This window comes from Pseudophryne corroboree, chromosome 5 (assembly GCF_028390025.1).
Source record: "Pseudophryne corroboree isolate aPseCor3 chromosome 5, aPseCor3.hap2, whole genome shotgun sequence".
Lineage (NCBI taxonomy): Eukaryota > Metazoa > Chordata > Amphibia > Anura > Myobatrachidae > Pseudophryne > Pseudophryne corroboree.
The window spans coordinates 59,689,133-59,715,207 of record NC_086448.1 but is presented as its reverse complement, the minus strand read 5'-3'; positions in this window follow the sequence as shown (position 1 = coordinate 59,715,207).

The following is a 26,075-nucleotide window of genomic DNA, read 5'->3' as shown; positions in this document are numbered from 1 at the left end:
CAGTTCACAGATGCTGATACCAGGCACAAGTGCAGTAGCGGTGATGGTACTGCTCATGCACAACACCACAACTGCTTATTCTGCACCATCTGCACATGCAGGGGAGCAGCACAAGCGAAGATGGCGATGAGGGCATAATAAAAATTGAGGATTCATGTGTGGAAGTGGAACAGGATGAGGGGGATATGTGTGTACTACTACTATCTGACACTGAAGATGAGGATAGCGATGTGTAAGTTAGCAATCAGTGGCTGCAGTTCTTGCCCATGGTAAAAGAAAACCATTGTGATGCCGAAGGCATAAGACCAAGAAAGCCTCCTCTTGGGTGTGGGATTATTTTTACCCAAATCCTGACAATGTTTGTGAAGGCATATGCTCCATTTGTAAGACAGAAGTTAATAGGGGTAGGGTCGTAAGCCATCTAAGCACCTCCTCCATGTTACGTAATTTGCGACGAGTTCATGAAATTTATTTTACAAGAATATAATATAATTAACACCCTCATACCAACCTCCTCATTAGTGATCGGAGGTAGTCCTTACAAAAAAATTGTCTTGTGTAGCCCAAACAAAACAAGCACTTTAGCCACAAAAGTGCCAGTCCCTGTCTCTGAAATGCTTGGTTTGTTAAACTGTGCATGTCCTTTTTCATATCCAACATAAGGGTGGGAGAAAAGGCCCAAGGACAATTCCATATTGCACCAAGTTTCATTACTGTCACTGCTGTGTAGCAATGTTTCATAGATGTGCTATAAACTGCCATGTGTTTGTACCACTGCTCTGACACTCTTTAACCAACCAGGTCCGCTGCAGCCTTTGCACAATAATGGTGAAAACAATATCGTATGCTGTGAGGTGGTCAAAATTGACTGGAAATAACTGTAAATTAATGTTAATAAGGTTAATAATACTCTAGGAACAAAAAGGGCCCAAATTAGGTGATTTAGCTTTTTTTTTACATTTTCAAACTGCTCTTGACTAAACCTACATCATCAATCATTTGTTTTATCCCTCCTGGTGTGTCTACCCTGTTGCATACCTTTGTGTCATCTGTGTCAAGAACAGATCTCTGTGGTACTCCACTACCTTTCTCTCCTGTGAATGCACTCCATTTACTACAACCCTCTGTTTTCTATCTTTCAGTCAAGATCTCTTCCACCTTCATATCCAATCCCAAGTTCTCACGTTTATTCAACAGTCTATAATGTGGGACAGTGTCCAAAGCCTTACTAAAGTCTAGATAAGCTAAATATAACCCCCCATCTATTACTTTAGCCACACAGTCAAAATGGTCACTAAGATTTGTCTGGCATGATTACCCTGCAGTAAATCCATACTGTTTCGGATCCTGTAAATGACTGGATTTGAAATATTCCCCAACTCTTTCTTTTAAGTGTGTTTCCATCAATTTCCCTACTACTGATGAAAGGCTCACTGGTCAGTTTTTGTTTGACTCTTCCTTGCTTCCACTTTTGTGCATTGGTACTACATTCGCTCTTTTCCAGTCCTCTACAATTGCTACTTTAGTGACTTGTTGAATAATTCTGTTAATGGTATTAATGTTGTATAAATGTTGTAAAGATTGTCTGTATAAACCATTATTACAATATAACTACTTACTGTACTGTGCAGTACAAATGGTTTACTTACATATCAAGCCAGGTCTTTGTATGCTGCACCAGAAAAGGAACTACAGGCTCCAGCAAGAAATTTCAGCTGGGAGTCGAGAAACTCTCATGAAAAAAATGCAATTGTTAGAGATGATTATGTAACACTCCCACGTACAGTATGTGACTGTGTATCCTGTGTACATAGGGAAATTTCAGGCAGGAAATCACCTAGAGACAGTATTAACAGTGAACTGAAGCTGTCATTTTGGATTAGGGTATGTAGCAGGTCTCAGAGCGAAATACTGTCTAACGGTGACTTCAAAGGCCCTAATCTCCACAAATACACAGAACAGACAGCCACACAAGTGACATTTACATAAACATCCTTTGCAACTGTATTATCAGAATTATATATTATTTTATTCAGTACATGCAAACTCAATGGAATCTATGAATCACACATTTTTCATTTGTGGTTTCCTTGATGGTTGTTTTAATAACTGCATAATGCTTATTCTACAGATGTGCCCTCATACACAGTTGCTCCAATGGTGGCAAATAGCCCTACACATTGGGCCAATCAAGTTTCTTTCTCACTCAAAATGTGCGTCTTATTTGTATAAATAAAACACGTGTGAGTGACACAACTACATTGCTAGATGACACTGATCAGTTTGATGTGTTACATTTGTATATATGTGTGCGACTAATTCTCTCGCCACGCTCTGTTGTGATTCATCTGCGATTCTGAACTTGTTTAAAACAAATTCCTGTGCGGTTATAGTCACAACCTGGCATCTGTAATACACTTTTTACAAAAGAAAAATCCTGCTGGGACAGACCTCACTGAAACCACCTGCATCGGAAAGGGCTTTTGTGCCCACACTAGTTTAAGAAGTGTTTTGCAAATGTGAAATTGGTACTGTGGGAGGAAGCAGGTACTCTTAACACAGGCCTTGGCTTGTTGGAAGGGTCGGTGGGGCCCATGTTTGCAAACCTCCTCCCCAACAGGCAACCCCATGCACACTGGGCAGGGAGAGGGACCATACGGCAGTCAGTCCTCAGTCAGTGATCAGTCAGTCCTCCCAGCAGCTTGGACTCCCAGTGATGTCACGGACCCTCCCCGCTACACTTACTGCATAGACATGGGCCGGGGATACTGGGACCAAGACTGGACATATGAGTGAAGGTAAGCTGAGAGTTGGCACGAAGGAGAGGGGGCAGAGAGAGGGGACACAGAGCAATGGAACAGAAAGGGAGCAGGGGAACTAAGAGAGGGGCGTAGTACTAATTACCCCCCCCCCCCTTGACTGTCAGTGGCAGCACAGCAACCTGTGTCTCCAGCCCAGCACACACTGCTGCACTGATCGCCCCCGCTCCCACAGCACACAAATACTTTTTGAAACACATCTTTTTGAAAGGGAGCATGGCCACTCCTCCACAAATTAAGCCACCCCCTCCCCAAAAGTTAGGGGCTCAGCCAGGCTCTGTGTGCATGTGTAAGCCGGTAAGCCATGTGATTGGGCCTGCACATGCACAAGATAGTAATGGTGCGCATGTGCTGTAAACAATTGGTGTATTTTCAAAATGTTTACTGCACAGCATGCGAGACGGTAACGCTGCACAGTAAACATTTTGAAGAATGCAGAGTCTGGATGAACTTCGACTGGAATGCATTCAGAGATGGCGTTATGTTTCAAACAAAAGATGAGAGAAATGAAGCTTGGTGTAGTATATCAAATTGAAGAAAAAAAATATACTGTAGAGTGAAATCATTACATTTGTTTAGATATCCGTTGCAAACACTAGTACTTAAACGTACATAAAGTGTCCCAAAATAGCTAGTTTTGCCTCATACCAGAGAAGATAACAAATCAAGCCTCAAAAAAGTCTGGAGTAGAAGATGGTTCACTGGATGCGCCACCGGACCGAACTTGTTTTAAAGGATCCAAGAAGGACTTAAGCATCTATAGGCAGCTAATAAACAGCTCCCCTGATTCAAACACATTTCATACTGATGGTCTTTGTCAATGCAAAGAGGGAAGTGTGATGAACCGGTGGGCAGTAGCAAATACAGTATAAAATGCAATCTCATTGCTATGTATACAAATAAACCCTCCAATACTTATACACTGCAAAAGGTGGATGAAATTATAATGTGGAAGAGGCTAAGACAGTAGAGCAATTTAAACATGCATGGGATAGACATAAGGATAATCCTTACAAAGAAATAAGAATCAAATAAGGTTTGAGATAAAAATTAAAAAAAGGGGGCAGACTAGATAGGCCAAGTGGTTCTTATCTGCCGTCAAATTCTATGTAACCACATTCAAAATAATCTTATATCATTACAAATAGTGGTATATATGCCAAAGCTTGGGATACTCATCACTACAGTATCATGATCACAGTTCTGAGTCGGAAGAGTCAGTTATACATATGTTGTACCCAGGGCCGGTTCTTGCCCTTGCGGCGCCCCGGGCAAAAGTTAGGGGTGTGGCTTAACATGGGGGCGTGGTCAGCCACGCCCATTTGTAGCGCCGCTGGAAAAAAAAAGAAGAAAAAAAAAAAGTATACTTACTGTACCCCGCTCCTGTTTCCAGACCCTGCAGACCGGCGCCGCTCTTCTCCTCGGATCTATGGGAGAGACGTCAGTCATGACGTCTCTACCATAGCACAGCATAAGCGCTAGAGGTCAATTATGACCCCTAGCGTCTATGCCACAATGCTGTGCTGTGCGCGATGACGTCATCGTGCACCGCACACCAAAGGTCCTCTCCATGAAGGGAAACTAGACGCTTAGCATCTGATTCCCTTCAGAGCGGGGGAGGACCAGCGCCACGAAGGGAAACCAGCGGGAGGGGGGGCACAGCGGGGGGACACTGCTGGGGCGCACACTGACAGTGGAGGATCTTGCCATGGTGCGGCGCCCTCCGGATGGCGCCGGCGCCCTCCGGAAGGCGGCGCCCCGGGCAAAAGTCCTGCTTGCCCGTGGCAAGATCCGCCACTGGTTGTACCCAAGGTGTTGAGACAGCAGATCCAGCTGATCTTCCTTCTTCTCTGGCAATGACTCCTTAACTTTATCCAGCTCAGGATGTAGCAGAGAGGCTAGCCCCATACACACAGTAAAATGACATAAAGTGACTGCCTTGATAAGCAGAACAATCAAGTACATTTATTAAAAGAGGGCAAGAGGTTGTGAGTCCATTGAAGGGCACTGTATGAAGAAAATAATCATCACCGCACATATGGAAGAAATATACCAAATGCAAGACAGTAGCTTACAATACAGTAGTAAATATGCAATAGGCAGTCACTCTTTCTAATAGTTAAATTGTTTTTTTTTATGTAGCATCTCTTTGGCTGTAATTAGGGAATATACAGTTTCTCAGTTGCTTCAATATACCAGCTTCTAAACACACAGTAACCGTCACAACATAAACATATAATGAAATAACAAAACAGAATATTGCAGACTAGCAAATCTCCAGACACAAAGTTCTATAGTTGGAGTACTATTATGCGGGGTGGTCACTGCCTTATAACACGCATGTTCATTACTTGTAGTCCACAATAGGGAAAAACAATAGGATTAGCATTTAATACTGGTCCTTCTTGATCCCAGAAAAATAGCTTTGACTTTCCAGTGATAAAACATTTTGACTCTCCAGTGATAAAACACTTGCAATAGCACAGTTATCTTCAGCACTTAATAGTATCAATAGCACAGTCTCAAAGTGCTTTTTAATCACCATATGATTTTCTCACAAACTGGCTTCCCTTCTTTACACTGTTATACTCACTTGTTCAATAGTAATTCAAACAGTGCATATATACTGTATTTGTTTGCATACTCAGATCTCCAGCTCAGTCTTTTTAAATACTAGAATTATACAGTACTTTCAATATGCTTCCAAATATACTTTCAATATGTCTCACTATACCCACAATAAGTCTCAATAGCTTTCAATAGTTCTCAATAGCTCTCAATAGCTTTTAAAAGTACTCATTGGGGATGTCTCTCTATCAGCGTTTACTCACACAGCTTCCATGAATGTCAGCTGTGGCTCCCAGTGCTGACATACTGTGCAATGATCTGAGTCTCACTCTGCTGGTGCTTCTGCAGAAGTCCTCAGTGCACAATCAGCAGGTATTCAGTGGCACTTGGCACCACTTCAGCATCATCACTTGTCCAGTCTCTCTCCTCAGCCTGAAGCACCTCACCCACTCTCCTGTTCCACTCCTCAGCATCTCTGCAACTCTACTTCACATGTGCAACCACAGAACATTCTATTGCCAGCTTTTCCCTTTTTGCCGCATTGCGGTTCCACCTGGTGGCAGCCTTCAAAACTACACTCACATTTAGCATGGGGTATCACACAGACATAAACGAAAAGCATATTCATGCCCATTAAATCATTGAAATGATAACTGTATACATTCTTAAATGTCCATAACAGCCTTAAAACTTGTAATTTCCATCCTAGAACTGGCATCAACCTTTTAGGTCAGACTGGAAGTTGTTTTGACACCATTTTTGTTATTGGTAAAAGAGAAACTTTGTTGTATAATTGAAGTATCTTTACAGCTATGATCAACAAAGTTTCAGATGGGTAAGGGATGCAGCAAAGCATAATTTGTGGTCAGACCTCCAAAAATGCAGTTTTCAGAGGTTTGGCTGCTTACGGCATATACATCAATCTCTGGAATGCGATACATTAGCTGCTTTAAGTAAAAAATATTTTACAGAAATCCCTGATGTGCTCGATCCTGGTGAACTTTTCCCAGTTACGTTATTTTGACCTTGTTTTTTTTTTTGTACTTCAAATTTTGGTAAAGGTCCAAAGAAGAGGATACTAGTGATGTCAAAAGAGAGTTTCTATCGGAGATAGCAAATTAAAAACACTGTAGTGGCCTCCATGTATGAAAGGGTTATGGTATTTCTGTGGATTAGTATTACACAGGAATTATGGTTTATACATTTAGGGAAGCTGTTGGGTGCTTAAGAGGGTTAGTAATGCTGGGTACATAACTTGACAGCGTACCCATCGTTGGGCTTACACTTACGCCTAGGCCACTTTACTAAGCTCCCGGTTCCATTCAAGAATGCATTTTCGGACAAAAATGCATCTCGGTAATTCACTAAATGCTAAACACGACCGTGTTGGGCCAATTCATATTCAGTTTCAAGATTGAGAGATGGGGCACAGAGCAATGGGGCAGAAAGGGAGCAGGGGAACTAAGAGATGGGGGTGGTACTAATTACCCCCCCCCCCCTTCCTTGAGCTCAAATACGAATCAATACACGATCGACTAAACACGGTTGGTTTTTCACATACAATTCATAGAACAGGGGAATTTACCTAGAATTTGTATTCTCAATAACTGCCGACAAACACTGCTGCAAAAGGCTGGAATTTGTACAGAAATAGAGCTTTGAAATAGACCTGCTTTTGGCTGGCATGTCTGGCGAATCATGCGTCTCTGTGTAAGTAGCTGAAACAGTTAAAAAACTGAAAGAAAAAAACCTAAGCATAATCAGCCCCGGGCTATTTGAGCAGGTCCTAGTGCTTAAAATACCAGGGGGAAAATGTGTAGGGGTTTCCCATATTTTTTAAACCAGCATCAGGCGCCACTAGTCAAGAAGATAATTCCACGGCCGGGGGACATATTTATATAGGTTGTTGCGACCGTGGCAATACCCCACCCCCCAACTAGTCAACCCTGGCCGGGGTTCCCTGGGGAGTGGGGACTCTCTCTATAAAAGGCCCTCCCCTCTAGGCACCCAAGGGCTGAAGGCCGAGGCTGTCCCCAGCACCAGTGTGCGGTGGGTGCTGGGCTGATAGCCATTGAGTTAAATTCAGATAAAATATTGTCTTTTACAATGGAACTACATATCCCAGTAAGCCTCCCCTGCATTCTGGTACTTGGTGAACCACAAGTACCAGCATGAGGGGCATTAAAGGGCCTGCTGGTACCAGTAGTTCTACTGTAAAAGAAATATTACACTAAGACAAGACACACACACCTTTCAAAGTAAAACTTCAATAAAACATACTATACACTCACACTTAAAATAAGATTTTACTTACCGGTAAATCTATTTCTCGTAGTCCGTAGAGGATGCTGGGGACTCCGTAAGGACCATGGGGAATAGACGGGCTCCGCAGGAGATAGGGCACTTTAAGAAAGACTTTGGATTCTGGGTGTGCACTGGCTCCTCCCTCTATGCCCCTCCTCCAGACCTCAGTTAGGGAAACTGTGCCCAGAGGAGACGGACAGTACGAGGAAAGGATTTTAGTTAATCCAAGGGCAAGATTTATACCAGCCACACCAATCACACTGTATAACCTGTGATAAACTACCCAGTTAACAGCATGAACAACCACATAGTCTCGGTTCAAACCGATGAGACTATAACATAACCCTTATGTAAGCAATAACTATATACAAGTCTTGCAGAAGAAGTCCGCACGTGGGACGGGCGCCCAGCATCCTCTACGGACTACGAGAAATAGATTTACCGGTAAGTAAAATCTTATTTTCTCTAACGTCCTAGAGGATGCTGGGGACTCCGTAAGGACCATGGGGAATATACCAAAGCTCCCAAACGGGCGGGAGAGTGCGGATTACTCTGCAGCACCGATTTAGCAAACAGTAGGTCCTCCTCAGCCAGGGTATCAAACTTATAGAACTTTGCAAAGGTGTTTGACCCCGACCAAGTACCTGCTCGGCATAGTTGTAGTGCCGAGACCCCTCGGGCAGCCGCCCAAGAAGAGCCCACCGTCCTAGTGGAATGGGCCTTAACCGATTTTGGCAATGGCAATCCTGCCGTAGAATGCGCCTGCTGAATCGTGTTACAGATCCAGCGAGCAATAGTCTGCTTTGAAGCAGGGGCGCCAACCTTGTTGGCCGCATACAGAACAAACAGAGCTTCAGTCTTCCTGATCCTAGCTGTTCTGGTCACATAAATCATCAAAGCCCTGACCACATCCAAGGACTTGGAATCCTCCAAGTCCCGCGTAGACACAGGCACGACAATAGGTTGGTTCATATGAAAAGATGAGACCACTTTAGGCAGAAATTGAGGACGCGTCCTCAACTCTGCCCTGTCCACGTGAAAAATCAGGTAGGGGCTTTTATGTGACAAAGCCGCCAATTCTGAAACCCGCCTTGCCGAAGCCAAGGCCAACAACATGACCACTTTCCAAGTGAGATATTTCAACTCCACTGTTTTGAGTGGTTCAAACCAGGGTGACTTGAGGAAACTTAATACCACGTTAAGATCCCAAGGCGCCACCGGAGGTATAAAAGGAGGCTGAATATGCAGCAACCCCTTCACAAATGTCTGTACTTCAGGAAGAGAAGCCAATTCTTTTTGAAAGAAAATGGATAAGGCCGAAATTTGAACCTTTATGGACCCTAATTTTAGGCCCAAATTCACTCCCGTCTGAAGGAAGTGAAGTAGACGGCCCAAATGGAACTCCTCCGCAGGAGCAGCCCTGGCCTCACACCAAGAGACATATTTTCGCCATATACGGTGATAATGTTTCGATGTTACGTCCTTCCTAGCCTTGATCAGGGTAGGAATGACCTCCTCCGGGAATACCAGTTTCTGTTAGGATCCGGCGTTCAACCGCCATGCCGTCAAACGCAGCCGCGGTAAGTCTTGGAACAGGCAGGGCCCCTGCTGCAGCAGGTCCTGTCTTAGAGGAAGAGGCCACGGATCTTCTGTGAGCAACTCTTGCAGATCCGGATACCAAGTCCTTCGTGGCCAATCTGGAACAATGAGGATTGTTCTGACCCTTCTTAGTCTTATTATTCTCAACACCTTGGGTATGAGAGGTAGAGGAGGAAACACATAGACCGATCCGAACACCCAAGGTGTCACCAGAGCGTCTATGGCTACCGCCTGAGGGTCTCTTGACCTGGCGCAATACCGCTTTAGATTTTTGTTGAGACTGGACGCCATCATGTCTATCTGAGGCAGTCCCCACCGACCCGCGATCTGTGCGAAGACTTCCTGATGAAGTCCCTACTCTCCCGGATGCAGGTCATGTCTGCTGAGGAAGTCCGCTTCCCAGTTGTCCACTCCCGGGATGAACACCGCCGACAATGCGCTTACATGGTTTTCCGCCCAGCGAAGAATCCTGATCGCTTCTGCCATGGCCACTCTGCTCCTTGTGCTGCCTTGGCGGTTTACATGAGCCACTGCTGTGACATTGTCTGACTGAATCAGAACCGGTTTTTCCAGAAGCAATGCCTCCGCTTGGCGTAGGGCGTTGTATATGGCCCGCAACTCCAGGACGTTGATGTGGAGACAAGTCTCTAGATTTGACCAGAGACCATGGAAATTCTTTCCCAGTATGACTGCCCCCCAACCTCGGAGGCTTGCGTCCGTGGTCACCAAGATCCAGTCCTGAATGCCGAACCTGCGTCCCTCTAGGAGGTGAGCACTCTGCAGCCACCACAGGAGAGATACCCTGGCTCTGGGAGACAGGGTGATCTTCTGATGCATTTGTAAATGGGATCCGGACCATTTGTCCAGTAGATCCCATTGAAAAGTCCTCGCATGGAACCTGCCGAAGGGAATGGCCTCGTACGATGCCACCATCTTCCCCAGGACCCGCGTGCAGTGATGCACTGAAACCTTTTTTAGCTTCATAAGGTTCTTGACCAGGGCTATGAGCTCCTGAGCTTTTTCCAGCGGAAGAAAAACCTTTTTCTGGTCTGTGTCTAGAATTAGGCCCAAAAAGGTCAGCCGCGTTGTAGGGACTAGCTGAGACTTCGGTATATTGAGAATCCAGACGTGCCTCTGCAATGTCCTCACAGACAGTGACACGCTGTCTAGCAACATCTCTCGAGATCTCGCCTTTATGAGGAGATCGTCCAAGTATGGGATAATTGTGACACCCTGCTTGCGCAGGAGCACCATCATTTCCGCCATTACCTTGGTGAAAATTCTCGGGGCCGTGGAAAGCCTAAACGGCAACGTCTGAAATTGGTAATGACAGTCCTGTACTGCAAATCTCAGGAACGCCTGGTGAGGAGGGAAAATCGGAACATGAAGGTACGCATCCTTTATGTACAGGGACACCATCCAATCCCCCCCCCTCCAGGCTGGCGATGACCGCTCTGAGCGATTCCATTTTGAACTTGAATTTCTTCAAGTACAGGTTTAGGGATTTTAGATTCAAAATGGGTCTGACCGAACCGTCCGGTTTCGGGACCACAAACAGGGTTGAGTAATACCCCTCCCCTTGCTGGAGAAGAGGAACCTTGACTATCACCTGTTGAAGATACAATTTTTGAATTGCCGTCAACACTAACTCCCTCTCCGAGGGGGAAGCTGGCAGAGCCGATTTGAAAAACCGGCGAGGGGGCAAGTCTTCGAATTCCAGCCTGTATCCCTGAGAAACAACCTCTATAGCCCAGGGATCCACCTGTGAGTGAACCCAGACCTGGCTGAAAAACCGAAGACGTGCCCCCACCTGAGCTGACTCCCCCCGGGAAACCCCAGCGTCATGCGGTGGATTTTGCAGAAGTAGGGGAGGACTTCTGCTCCTGGGAACTAGCTGCGTGCAGCTTTTTCCCCTTGCCTTTTCCTCTGGCAAGAAAGGACAATCCCCGTACCTTCTTGCCTTTAATGGAACGAAAGGACTGCATTTGATAATGAGGGGCCTTTTTAGTATGCTGCGGGGGAACATAAGGTAAGAAATTTGATTTACCGGCCGTAGCAGTAGAGACCAGGTCCGAGAGGCCTTCTCCAAACAGCTCCTCCCCCTTGTAAGGCAACGACTCCATATGCCGCTTCGAGTTGGCATCCCCCGTCCACTGTCGGGTCCACAAGAGTCGCCTAGCAGAAATAGACATAGCATTTATTCTGGAACTTAGTAAACAAATGTCTTTTTGAGCATCCCTCATATACAAAGCAGCATCTCTGATATGCTCTAAGGTCATTAGAATGGTATCCTTATCTAAGGTGTCCAACTCCGTAGATAAGGAATCTGTCCATGCTACGACAGCACTACAAACCCAGGCCGACGCCATAGCCGGTCTAACAATAGTACCTGAATGAGTGTAAATGTGCTTCATGGTAATTTCCTGCCTGCGATCAGCAGGATCCTTGAGGGAAGCTGTATCCTGAGAAGGCAGTGCCACCTTCTTGGATAAGCGTATCAGCGCCTTATCTACCTTAGGCGAAGATTCCCATCGTATCCTGTCTTTTTGCGGAAAGGGATACGCCATAAGAATCCTTTTGGGAACTTGTAGTCTCCTATCTGGAGATTCCCAAGCCTTTTCGCACAAATCGCTTAGCTCAAAGGAGGACGGAAAAGTGACCTCAGGTTTTTTCCCTTTATACATGTGTACCCTCGTGTCAGGGACCAGGGGTTCCTCAGTGATATGCAAAACCTCTTTAATGGCCATAATCATGTAACGAATACCTTTTGCCACCTTTGGCTGTAATTTTGCATCCTCATAGTCGACACTAGAGTCAGAATCTGTGTCGGTATCTGAGTCAGTGATCTGGGATATGGTGCGTTTTTGAGACCCCGAAAGACCTGGTGCCACAGGGACAGGCATGGTCTGACTACACGACCGATCCCTAGCTTCAGCCATGTCTAATCTTTTATGCAGTAAATTTACATTTGCATTCAAGACATTCCACATATCCACCCAGTCCGGTGTCGGCGTTGCCGATGGCGACCTGACAATCATGCTCCTCTTTAGATGAGCCTTCCGCATCAAAGATGTCAACACACACGTACCGACACACTTCACACACACAGGGAATCTCTTTTCTGAAGACAGGTTCCCCCTTAGGCCCATTGGAGAGACAGAGAGAGAGTATGCCAGCAGTGCACACACCCCAGCGCAATATACCCCTGGAGACAAACACAGAATGTTTTTCCCAGTAGCGCTGTGTAATGTATAAAACGCCAATAATGTGCCCCCCCCCCCCTCTACGTTCAAACCCCCTTTCACCGTGTTTAAAGCAGGGGAGAGTCCGGGGAGCTTCCTCTCAGCGGTGCTGTGGAGAGAAAATGGCGCTGATGAGTGCTGAGGGAGAAGCCCCGCCCCCTCGGCGGCGGGCTTCAGTCCCGCTCAAACTTATGAAAAAATGGCGGGGGCTCTTTTATATACATGTACAGTGCCCACCTGTACATGTATATATACTTTTTGCCATAGGAGAGGTGTTATATTGCTGCCCAGAGCGCCCCCCCTGCGCCCTGCACCCTTACAGTGACCAGAGTGTGTGAGGTGTATGGAGCAATGACGCCCAGCTGCAGTGCTGTGCGTTACCTCAGTGAAGCACCGAAGGCTTCTGCCGCCTTAGACGTCTTCTGGCTTCGTTTCTTCTGGCTCTGTGAGGAGAACGGCGGCGCGGCTCTGGGAGTGAACGCCCAGGACGAACCTGTGTTCACCCCTTCTGGAGCTAATGGTGTCCAGTAGCCGAGGAAGCAGAGCCTATCATTTAAGTAGGTCTGCTCCTCTCTTCCCAGTCCCTCGATGCAGGGAGCCTGTTGCCAGCAGTGCTCCCTGTAAAAAGAGAAAAAATCCTAACAAAAATGCTTTTTAAGCAGGAAGATCAGGAGAGCTCCCTGCAGTGCACCCATTCTCCTCTGGGCAGTGTAAAACTGAGGTCTTGAGGAGGGGCATAGAGGGAGGAGCCAGTGTACACCCAGAATCCAAAGTCTTTCTTAAAGTGCCCTGTCTCCTGCGGAGCCCGTCTATTCCCCATGGTCCTTACGGAGTCCCCAGCATCCTCTAGGACGTTAGAGAAATATACAGTGCCGTAACTAGACATTTTGGCGCTGTGTGCAAGAAACAGCATTGGCGCCCCCGCCTACATTTAAAATAGGGCTGGTGCACGCCATTGGCGCGTGCCAAATATATAGGGGCATGGCTTCCAGGGAAGAGGCATGGCCACAAAATAATACCAATTCATATTACGCAGCACAGTAGTCTCCATTATTCAAATTACGCCGCCAGTACTGCCACTTACACACATTACACCAGGTAGAGCCCCTTTTACACATTACGGCAGACAGCGTCCCCTTTTTACACATTACAGCAGACAGCGTCCCCTTTTTTTTTTACACATTACGGCAGACAGCGTCTCCTTTTTACACATTACGGCAGACAGGCCCCCTTTTTTACATATTACGGCAGACAGCGTCTCCTTTTTACACATTATGGCAGACAGTGTCCCCCTTTTTACACATTATGGCAGACAGCGTCCCCCTTTTTACACATTATGGCAGACAGAGATCCCCTTTTTACACATTATGGCAGACAGCGTCCCCTTTTTACACATTACGGCAGACAGTGTCCCCCTTTTTACACATTACGGCAGACAGCGCCCCGTTTTTTACACATTACAGCAGACAGGCCCCCTTTTTTACATATTACGGCAGACAGCGTCCCCTTTTTACACATTATGGCAGTGTCCCCTTTTTACACATTATGCCAGACAGCGTCCCCCTTTTTACACATTATGGCAGACAGATTCCCCTTTTTACACATTATGGCAGACAGTGTCCCCCTTTTTACACATTACGGCAGACAGTGTCCCCCTTTTTACACATTACGGCAGGCAGCATCCCCTTTTTACACATTACGGCAGACAGCGTCCCCTTTTTACACATTACGGCAGACAGCGTCCCTCTTTTTACACATTACGGCAGACAGCGTCCCCTTTTTATACATTATGGCGTGTCGGGGTTGGGGGGGGAGTAAGAGAGAGAGGGAGTGTGTGTGTGTGTGTGTGTGTGTGTGTGTGTGTGTGTGTGTGTGTGTGAAAGTGTGTGTTACTGTATACTTGTGCCCTGGTGCCATCCATAACAAAATGCATTACTAGAGCAACATATACTTTATATAGACAAACATAGGTGGCACTTTTATGGACTTATAAATCACAAAGAGACAGTAAACACAGCAATCCTCCAGCCCAGCTACCTATTTTTGTGGGGTGGCAAGAGGATGCGGTGATCTGATTCTGAGTTGTCAGGGACGTAATAGCCTGCTCCTAGCCGAGGGATGCGGGGATCGGACACCACGATCTGTCATCCCCGGCGGCCGCTGTAGGTCTCAGAGAGGAGCCAGGGGTGTGGAGGGTCTGGGAGGAGAGGAGAGGATCCCCCCTCCTCTTCTGACGCTGAACAACTTCCTCCTCTATTCTGACTGCAGGCCGCGGGTTCTAAGGTATACTTAAAGAGTCAGAGTGAGTCATTCTTGTTATGCCGGCAGCTTTGGGACCCTCCGCTGCTGGTGGTGCGCTCGGCAGAGAGATGAGTTGAGCACACCACAACATAGTGGACAGTGCTGCAGCTAATGGCGCGGGCGGCAGTGGTGGTTGGGTTGTGAGCGGCTGTGCAGGTGCTGTCAAATGGTGCGACCACAGTGCATGTGCGCTGTGTGCAAGGCACCGCTAGCACACAGCTAGTTACGGCCCTGGAAATATACTTACCTACATTCCACGTAGCCATTCACGTCCACTTGTCAATGTTGCTGCTGATATAATAGTCTAATCAAAGAACAATGTCAATATACCAGTAGAATTCAAAACTATATTTAAATTAATAACGAGGATCATAAATTAAAGTTGAAAACATGTAGTTGTAGGTTAATCAATGACAAGTGTGGCTTGTCTTCACTAGTGACACCAGTCTTGTATTTTGATCAAATGCTGCTGCTGTTGTTGGTGCTTCTGAGTTTGTGTCAGCAGGGACACTACATGAGGGCATTTAATGCTTCTTATGGGCCCTACACACTGGCAGATAAAACAGAACGATATGAACGAGAACTCGTTCATATCGTTCTGTGTGTAGGCAACAACGATTAACGATGCGTGGCCCCGCGCTCGTTAATCGTTGGTGCCCCGTCGCTTATGCATGCAGGTCAATATGGACGAGATTGTCCATATTAGCGTGCAGTGCTATGGAGCCGGGTGACGTGGGGAGTAAAGAAACTTCACTCCCCCCGTCACCCCCCCCCCCCCCCCCGCCGCCAAGTCGCCCATCGGCCGTATACGCCGTCGGGAAGCTCGGCGGTGATCGGTATGTGTGTAGGGCCCATTACATTACTGCCTTTGTAGGTGCTGCTGCCAGTGGAGGTGGAATGGGGTGTTGGTCTTTAATATTTTAAAGTTACATTAGCAGCTGGTTTAACAAAACCCGTGTTACTAATTTAAGTAGACAATTCTCCTTCTCATGTAATTCATCAAGACTAGATATATTTCTATTATGACCACTCACAATAGCAGTACAGCAGCTGCAATACTTTGCTAAAAATTTTAATTGATGACTTCTATTAACTTTTGGGTGTGCCTTTTTATGCCATGTTTTTTTTCTGTTTAGGCATATTTAATAATTAATAATAGAACATACAAGTTATATGTTTGAAGAGGGTACAGAAACAGCGAACAATAACGTTCAAATATCACTCAATTGAAAGCTACAAAGCAGTGATAATTAGGAAATATGACAGTGGATAGTAAATCTAACAACGAGGATGTTTGCCACGAAAGGCCTTATTCTGATATGAATGGAATTGCGCAGCAGCAGACAAACGCAGCCAGGGACGTCCTACAGGTGCCTCCTGCATGCATCTGTGAGATCTGAGTGCTGCGTCTGAGGATGCAGCTTTGGATCACCATCGCGCCCATCGGCCGTGATTCACGATGTTACCGTGTTACCTTGGTCAGTCTGCATAAACTAAAGCTTATGCAGACTGGTCGTAGGATCTGGACAGCCGGGTCCAGGAAGTAAGTGTCCGATGATGCAGACCTGGGCCCCGCCCCATTTTGAAGAACAGTGCCAGTTGCCGCCCCACAGTATGTAAAGTGTGGGTTTCGAGTGATATCACAAGGTCCAATCTGCACATGTGCAGAACAGGTCTTGTGCATCAGATTTGTACATTAACTATTGGGTTTGTATACAAATCCAATTCAGAGTTTCAGACCCTACATCTTAAAGCAGTATGATAGTAATTCTAGTATACTAAAGTAAGGAATTTGAGCTTGTGTACTGGGGGGGTAATTCAGATCTGATCGCTGCGCTGCTAAAACTGTTGTCCTGCGTTCAGATAGTTGCCACCCAAGGGGAGTGTATATATTCGCCCATACAAGTGTGCGATTGCATGTGTACGCCAAACTGCTAAAAATCCCTCAGTCAGCGGACAGCTGCCAATCCGTTCGCACCTCACTCACCAGTGAATTATGTTTCCACTGTGTGCAGTCTGTGAGCGCAGCCCAGGACTTACTCCTAAAGTGCGATGAGAACAGGCTGATCGGGGCCGGAGCTGACGTCACACACCCTCCCTGAAAACACTTGGGAACGCCTGTGTTTTCCCTGACACTCCCAGAAAACGGTCAGTTACCACCCACAAACTAGAGATGTGCACTTGAAATTTTTCGGGTTTTGTGTTTTGGTTTTGGGTTCGGTTCCGCGGCCGTGTTTTGGGTTCGACCGCGTTTTGGCAAAACCTCACCGAAATTTTTTTGTCGGATTCGGGTGTGTTTTGGATTCGGGTGTTTTTTTCAAAAAACCCTAAAAAACAGCTTAAATCATAGAATTTGGGGGTCATTTTGATCCCAAAGTATTATTAACCTCAAAAACCATAATTTCCACTCATTTTCAGTCTATTCTGAATACCTCACACCTCACAATATTATTTTTAGTCCTAAAATTTGCACCGAGGTAGCTGTGTGAGTAAGATAAGCGACCCTAGTGGCCGACACAAACACCGGGCCCATCTAGGAGTGGCACTGCAGTGTCACGCAGGATGGCCCTTCCAAAAAACACTCCCCAAACAGCACATGACGCAAAGAAAAAAAGAGGCGCAATGAGGTAGCTGTGTGAGTAAGATAAGCGACCCTAGTGGCCGACACAAACACCTGGCCCATCTAGGAGTGGCACTGCAGTGTCACGCAGGATGGCCCTTCCAAAAAACACTCCCCAAACAGCACATGACGCAAAGAAAAAAAGAGGCGCAATGAGGTAGCTGTGTGAGTAAGATAAGCGACCCTAGTGGCCGACACAAACACCGGGCCCATCTAGGAGTGGCACTGCAGTGTCACGCAGGATGGCCCTTCCAAAAAACACTCCCCAAACAGCACATGACGCAAAGAAAAAAAGAGGCGCAATGAGGTAGCTGTGTGAGTAAGATAAGCGACCCTAGTGGCCGACACAAACACCGGGCCCATCTAGGAGTGGCACTGCAGTGTCACGCAGGATGGCCCTTCCAAAAAACACTCCCCAAACAGCACATGACGCAAAGAAAAAAAGAGGTGCAATGAGGTAGCTGTGTGAGTAAGATAAGCGACCCTAGTGGCCGACACAAACACCGGGCCCATCTAGGAGTGGCACTGCAGTGTCACGCAGGATGGCCCTTCCAAAAAACACTCCCCAAACAGCACATGACGCAAAGAAAAAAAGAGGCGCAATGAGGTAGCTGTGTGAGTAAGATAAGCGACCCTAGTGGCCGACACAAACACCTGGCCCATCTAGGAGTGGCACTGCAGTGTCACGCAGGATGGCCCTTCCAAAAAACACTCCCCAAACAGCACATGACGCAAAGAAAAAAAGAGGCGCAATGAGGTAGCTGTGTGAGTAAGATAAGCGACCCTAGTGGCCGACACAAACACCTGGCCCATCTAGGAGTGGCACTGCAGTGTCACGCAGGATGGCCCTTCCAAAAAACACTCCCCAAACAGCACATGACGCAAAGAAAAATTAAAGAAAAAAGAGGTGCAAGATGGAATTGTCCTTGGGCCCTCCCACCCACCCTTATGTTGTATAAACAGGACATGCACACTTTAACCAACCCATCATTTCAGTGACAGGGTCTGCCACACGACTGTGACTGAAATGACGGGTTGGTTTGGACCCCCACCGAAAAAGAAGCAATTAATCTCTCCTTGCACAAACTGGTTCTACAGAGGCAAGATGTCCACCTCATCATCATCCTCCGATATATCACCGTGTACATCCCCCTCCTCAGAGATTATCAATTCGTCCCCACTGGAATCCACCATCTCAGCTCCCTGTGTACTTTGTGGAGGCAATTGCTGCTGGTCAATGTCTCCACGGAGGAATTGATTATAATTCATTTTAATGAACATCATCTTCTCCACATTTTCTGGAAGTGACCTCGTACGCCGATTGCTGACAAGGTGAGCGGCGGCACTAAACACTCTTTCGGAGTACACACTTGTGGGAGGGCAACTTAGGTAGAATAAAGCCAGTTTGTGCAAGGGCCTCCAAATTGCCTCTTTTTCCTGCCAGTATAAGTACGGACTGTGTGACGTGCCTACTTGGATGCGGTCACTCATATAATCCTCCACCATTCTTTCAATGGGGAGAGAATCATATGCAGTGACAGTAGACGACATGTCCGTAATCGTTGACAGGTCCTTCAGTCCGGACCAGATGTCAGCATCAGCAGTCGCTCCAGACTGCCCTGCATCACCGCCAGCGGGTGGGCTCGGAATTCTGAGCCTTTTCCTCGCACCCCCAGTTGCGGGAGAATGTGAAGGAGGAGATGTTGACAGGTCGCGTTCCGCTTGACTTGACAATTTTCTCACCAGCAGGTCTTTGAACCCCAGCAGACTTGTGTCTGCCGGAAAGAGAGATCCAAGGTAGGTTTTAAATCTAGGATCGAGCACAGTGGCCAAAATGTAGTGCTCTGATTTCAACAGATTGACCACCCGTGAATCCTTGTTAAGCGAATTAAGGGCTCCATCCACAAGTCCCACATGCCTAGCGGAATCGCTCCGTGTTAGCTCCTCCTTCAATGTCTCCAGCTTCTTCTGCAAAAGCCTGATGAGGGGAATGACCTGACTCAGGCTGGCAGTGTCTGAACTGACTTCACGTGTGGCAAGTTCAAAGGGCAGCAGAACCTTGCACAACGTTGAAATCATTCTCCACTGCGCTTGAGACAGGTGCATTCCACCTCCTATATCGTGCTGAATTGTATAGGCTTGAATGGCCTTTTGCTGCTCCTCCAACCTCTGAAGCATATATAGGGTTGAATTCCACCTCGTTACCACTTCTTGCTTCAGATGATGGCAGGGCAGGTTCAGGCGTTTTTGGTGTTGCTCCAGTCTTCTGTACGTGGTGCCTGTACGCCGAAAGTGTCCCGCAATTCTTCTGGCCACCGACAGCATCTCTTGCACGCCCCTGTCGTTTTTTAAAAAATTCTGCACCACCAAATTCAAGGTATGTGCAAAACATGGGACGTGCTGGAATTTGCCCAGATTTAATGCACACACAATATTGCTGGCGTTGTCAGATGCCACAAATCCACAGGAGAGTCCAATTGGGGTAAGCCATTCCGCGATGATCTTCCTCAGTTGCCGTAAGAGGTTTTCAGCTGTGTGCGTATTCTGGAAACCGGTGATACAAAGCGTAGCCTGCCTAGGAAAGAGTTGGCGTTTGCGAGATGCTGCTACTGGTGCCGCCGCTGCTGTTCTTGCGGCGGGAGTCCATACATCTACCCAGTGGGCTGTCACAGTTATATAGTCCTGACCCTGCCCTGCTCCACTTGTCCACATGTCCGTGGTTAAGTGGACATTGGGTACAGCTGCATTTTTTAGGACACTGGTGACTCTTTTTCTGAGGTCTGTGTACATTTTCGGTATCGCCTGCCTAGAGAAATGGAACCTAGATGGTATTTGGTACCAGGGACACAGTACCTCCAACAAGTCTCTAGTTGGCTCTGCAGTAATGATGGATACCGGAACCACGTTTCTCACCACCCAGGATGCCAAGGCCTCAGTTATCCGCTTTGCAGCAGGATGACTGCTGTGATATTTCATCTTCCTCGCAAAGGACTGTTGGACAGTCAATTGCTTGGTGGAAGTAGTAAAAGTGGTCTTACGATTTCCCCACTGGGATGACCATCGACTCCCAGCAGCAACAACAGCAGCGCCAGCAGCAGTAGGCGTTACACGCAAGGATGCATCGGAGGAATCCCAGGCAGGAGAGGAATCGTCAGAATTGCCAGTGACATGGCCTGCAGGACTATTGGCATTCCTGGGGAAGGAGGAAATTGACACTGAGGGAGTTGGTGGGGTGGTTTGCGTGAGCTTGGTTACAAGAGGAAGGGATTTACTGGTCAGTGGACTGCTTCCGCTGTCGCCCAAAGTTTTTGAACTTGTCACTGACTTATTATGAATGCGCTGCAGGTGACGTATAAGGGAGGATGTTCCGAGGTGGTTAACGTCCTTACCCCTACTTATTACAGCTTGACAAAGGCAACACACGGCTTGACAAATGTTGTCCGCATTTCTGTTGAAATACTTCCACACCGAAGAGCTGATTTTTTTGGTATTTTCACCAGGCATGTCAACGGCCATATTCCTCCCACGGACAACAGGTGTCTCCCCGGGTGCCTGACTTAAACAAACCACCTCACCATCAGAATCCTCCTTGTCAATTTCCTCCCCAGCGCCAGCAACACCATATCCTCTTCATCCTGGTGTACTTCAACACTGACATCTTTAATCTGACTATCAGGAACTGGACTGCGGGTGCTCCTTCCAGCACTTGCAGGGGGCGTGCAAATGGTGGAAGGCGCATGCTCTTCACGTCCAGTGTTGGGAAGGTCAGGCATCGCAACCGACACAATTGGACTCTCCTTGTGGATTTGGGATTTCGAAGAACGCACAGTTCTTTGCGGTGCTTTTGCCAGCTTGAGTATTTTCATTTTTCTAGCGAGAGGCTGATTGCTTCCATCCTCATGTGAAGCTGAACCACTAGCCATGAACATAGGCCAGGGCCTCAGCCGTTCCTTGCCACTCCGTGTGGTAAATGGCATATTGGCAAGTTTACGCTTCTCCTCCGACAATTTTATTTTAGATTTTGGAGTCCTTTTTTTACTGATATTTGGTGTTTTGGATTTTACATGCTCTGTACTATGACATTGGGCATCGGCCTTGGCAGACGACGTTGCTGGCATTTCATCGTCTCGGCCATGACTAGTGGCAGCAGCTTCAGCACGAGGTGGAAGTGGATCTTGATCTTTCCCTAATTTTGGAACCTCAACATTTTTGTTCTCCATATTTTAATAGGCACAACTAAAAGGCACCTCAAGTAAACAATGGAGATGGATGGATACTAGTACACTTATGGATGGACGAGCGACTGCCGACACAGAGGTAGCTACAGCCGTGGACTACCGTACTGTGTCTGCTGCTATATAGACTGGATGATAATGAGATGAAATCAATATATATTATATCACACTAGTACTGCAGCCGGACAGGTAGATATATTTATTATGTAATGACTGATGACGGACCTGCTGGACACAGTCAGCTCAGCAGCACCGCAGACTGCTACAGTAAGCTACTATAGTAGTATGTATAAAGAAGAAAGAAAAAAGAAAAAACCACGGGTAGGTGGTATACAATTATGGATGGACGAGCGACTGCCGACACAGAGGTAGCTACAGCCGTGGACTACCGTACTGTGTCTGCTGCTAATATAGACTGGATGATAATGAGATGAAATCAATATATATTATATCACACTAGTACTGCAGCCGGACAGGTAGATATATTTATTATGTAATGACTGATGACGGACCTGCTGGACACTGTCAGCTCAGCAGCACCGCAGACTGCTACAGTAAGCTACTATAGTAGTATGTATAAAGAAGAAAGAAAAAAAAAACACGGGTAGGTGGTATACAATTATGGATGGACGAGCGACTGCCGACACAGAGGTAGCTACAGCCGTGGACTACCGTACTGTGTCTGCTGCTAATATAGACTGGATGATAATGAGATGAAATCAATATATATTATATCACACTAGTACTGCAGCCGGACAGGTAGATATATTTATTATGTAATGACTGATGACGGACCTGCTGGACACAGTCAGCTCAGCAGCACCGCAGACTGCTACAGTAAGCTACTATAGTAGTATGTATAAAGAAGATAGAAAAAAAAAACCACGGGTAGGTGGTATACAATTATGGATGGACGAGCGACTGCCGACACAGAGGTAGCTACAGCCGTGGACTACCGTACTGTGTCTGCTGCTAATATAGACTGGATGATAATGAGATGAAATCAATATATATATATATAATATCACTAGTACTGCAGCCGGACAGGTATATATATTTATTATGTAATGACTGATGACGGACCTGCTGGACACTGTCAGCTCAGCAGCACCGCAGACTGCTACAGTAAGCTACTATAGTAGTATGTATAAAGAAGAAAGAAAAAAAAAACCACGGGTAGGTGGTATACAATTATGGATGGACGAGCGACTGCCGACACAGAGGTAGCTACAGCCGTGGACTACCGTACTGTGTCTGCTGCTAATATAGACTGGATGATAATGAGATGTATATATATAATATCACTAGTACTGCAGCCGGACAGGTATATATATTTATTATGTAATGACTGATGACGGACCTGCTGGACACTGTCAGCTCAGCAGCACCGCAGACTGCTACAGTAAGCTACTATAGTAGTATGTATAAAGAAGAAAAAAAAAAAAAAACCACGGGTAGGTGGTATACAATTATGGATGGACGAGCGACTGCCGACACAGAGGTAGCTACAGCCGTGGACTACCGTACTGTGTCTGCTGCTAATATAGACTGGATGATAATGAGATGAAATCAATATATATTATATCACACTAGTACTGCAGCCGGACAGGTAGATATATTTATTATGTAATGACTGATGACGGACCTGCTGGACACAGTCAGCTCAGCAGCACCGCAGACTGCTACAGTAAGCTACTATAGTAGTATGTATAAAGAAGAAAGAAAAAAGAAAAAACCACGGGTAGGTGGTATACAATTATGGATGGACGAGCGACTGCCGACACAGAGGTAGCTACAGCCGTGGACTACCGTACTGTGTCTGCTGCTAATATAGACTGGATGATAATGAGATGAAATCAATATATATATATATAATATCACTAGTACTGCAGCCGGACAGGTATATATATTTATTATGTAATGACTGATGACGGACCTGCTGGACACAGTCAGCTCAGCAGCACCGCAGACTGCTACAGTAAGCTACTATAGTAGTATGTATAAAGAAGATAGAAAAAAAAAACCATGGGTAGGTGGTATACAATATTATATATATATTATATACAATTATATATATATATATATATTAAACTGGTGGTGACTGGTGGTCAGGTCACTGGTCACACTATCAGCAACTTGCAAGTAGTACTCCTAAGCAGACAATCACAATATATATTATACTGGTGGTCAGTGTGGTCACAATGGCAGTGTGGCACTCTGGCAGCAAAAGTGTGCACTGTACGTTATATGTACTCCTGAGTCCTGCTCTCAGACTCTAACTGCTCCCCACTGTCAGTGTCTCCCCCACAAGTCAGATAATATACAGTCACACTATCTATCACTTCAGCAAGTAACTAGTACTCCTCCTAATGCTCCCCAAAATTACTACTGTGTCTCTCTCTACTGTCTCACTCTCTTCTCTATAAACGGAGAGGACGCCAGCCACGTCCTCTCCCTATGAATCTCAATGCACGTGTGAAAATGGCGGCGACGCGCGGCTCCTTATATAGAATCCGAGTCTCGCGATAGAATCCGAGCCTCGCGAGAATCCGACAGCGGGATGATGATGTTCGGGCGCGCTCGGGTTAACCGAGCAAGGCGGGAAGATCCGAGTCGCTCGGACCCGTGTAAAAAAACATGAAGTTCGGGCGGGTTCGGATTCCGAGGAACCGAACCCGCTCATCCCTACCACAAACGCCCTCTTTCTATCAATCAGCCTGCAAATGGCTGTGCGATTGCATTTTTCGCAGCAGCCTGTCGCTGACCGGCGATCCCTGTTGTTGTTTGCCGATGCGTGTGCGCAATGCGGTGCAGACACAGTCTATTGCTGATCACCCGATGTGCGAAAACACACAGCAGCCATCAGATCGGACTCACCCCCTGTATCTATGCACAGGGCTGTTTCTAGCCAACTTGGCTCCCAGTGCGAGATTTAAAAATGCGCCCACCCATGACATAAAAAAAATGTGCCCCCCCCACACACCTAGATGGAAAAAAAATGGGCATGGCCTCGTCTGAAAAGACTACCTCACAATACAGTTTTTGACCCTGCTCCAACAGATCACGACCACCACAGGAAAAAAAAATTCTACCATATTAAGCCCCACACAGTAATGCCCCCTGCACCATATTATGCCACACACCGCAATGCCCTTGATACATTAAATCCCCACACTACGGCAGGCAAGAGTCCCCATTTCACACATTACGGCAGGTGTCCCCATTTTACACATTGAGAGAGAGAGAGAGAGAATACTTACAGAGGCGATTACCGCTCTTCGGCCCGCCTCACCAGTCGCTCCTCGCGCCGGCCTTTCCCTCTTCCTAACTTGTATCCCCCTCTGTACTCCGCTCGGGGGGGGGGGGGGGGAGTTTCGCGGAGTGACGGGGTTGCGTCGTGACGTAACGACGCAACCGCGTCATTCCATGAAACTCCGCCCCCCGATTGGGTTACTCGGGGAGAAATAGGAGGGGGAAGCAGGGAGCCACAGTTAGTGCCGCGGCGGGCGCCCAGTGCGGTTGCACTCCTCGCCTGCCCCAAGAAACGGCCCTGTCTATGCAATCTTGAATTTGCAGTACCGTGCAGTGTGCTGAAACACAGTTGAGTGATAGCTAGACTCCACTGGTGTAAATTAGCTGATGACGCTTGGAGAAAGGTTAAAGCTGTGTTTCCGTTTAATTGCTGAAGAGTATAACACATAACTGCCTGATAGAAAAACAACACCTTAGGTATAGGGATGTGACACCTACCTGGAATCCAGTCTTGTTTCATCTCCTAAAATGATAATTCATGTCATGCAATGACATATGACAGGTTGGTGTGATGATCTGTTATACAGTGCTAGCACCGTCCTCTGGTTAGCTATATAGGCTAAAGCATCCAACTGCAGCTTGGCCAGCACAGATCACATTATCAGAACAGATATCCAGCAATGTGAAGGCAGCTTCATGGTTAATAAAAGTGCAGTAATGTCATGTTGATGTACGTATTGCAATGCTGGAAACTGGTGATTCTACTAGAGATGAGCGGGTTCGGTTTCTTTGAATCCGAACCCGCACGAACTTCACTTTTTTTTCCACGGGTCCGAGCGACTCGGATCTTCCCGCCTTGCTCGGTTAACCCGAGCGCGCCCGAACGTCATCATGACGCTGTCGGATTCTCGCGAGACTCGGATTCTATATAAGGAGCCGCGCGTCGCCGCCATTTTCACTCGTGCATTGAGATTGATAGGGAGAGGACGTGTCTGGCGTCCTCTCCATTAGAATAGAGATAGATAGATTAGATAGAGAGAGATTGTGCAGAGTCGCAGACAGAGTTAGTTTACCACAGTCAGTGACCAGTGCAGTTGCTAGTTAACTTTTATTTAATATAATATATCCGTTCACT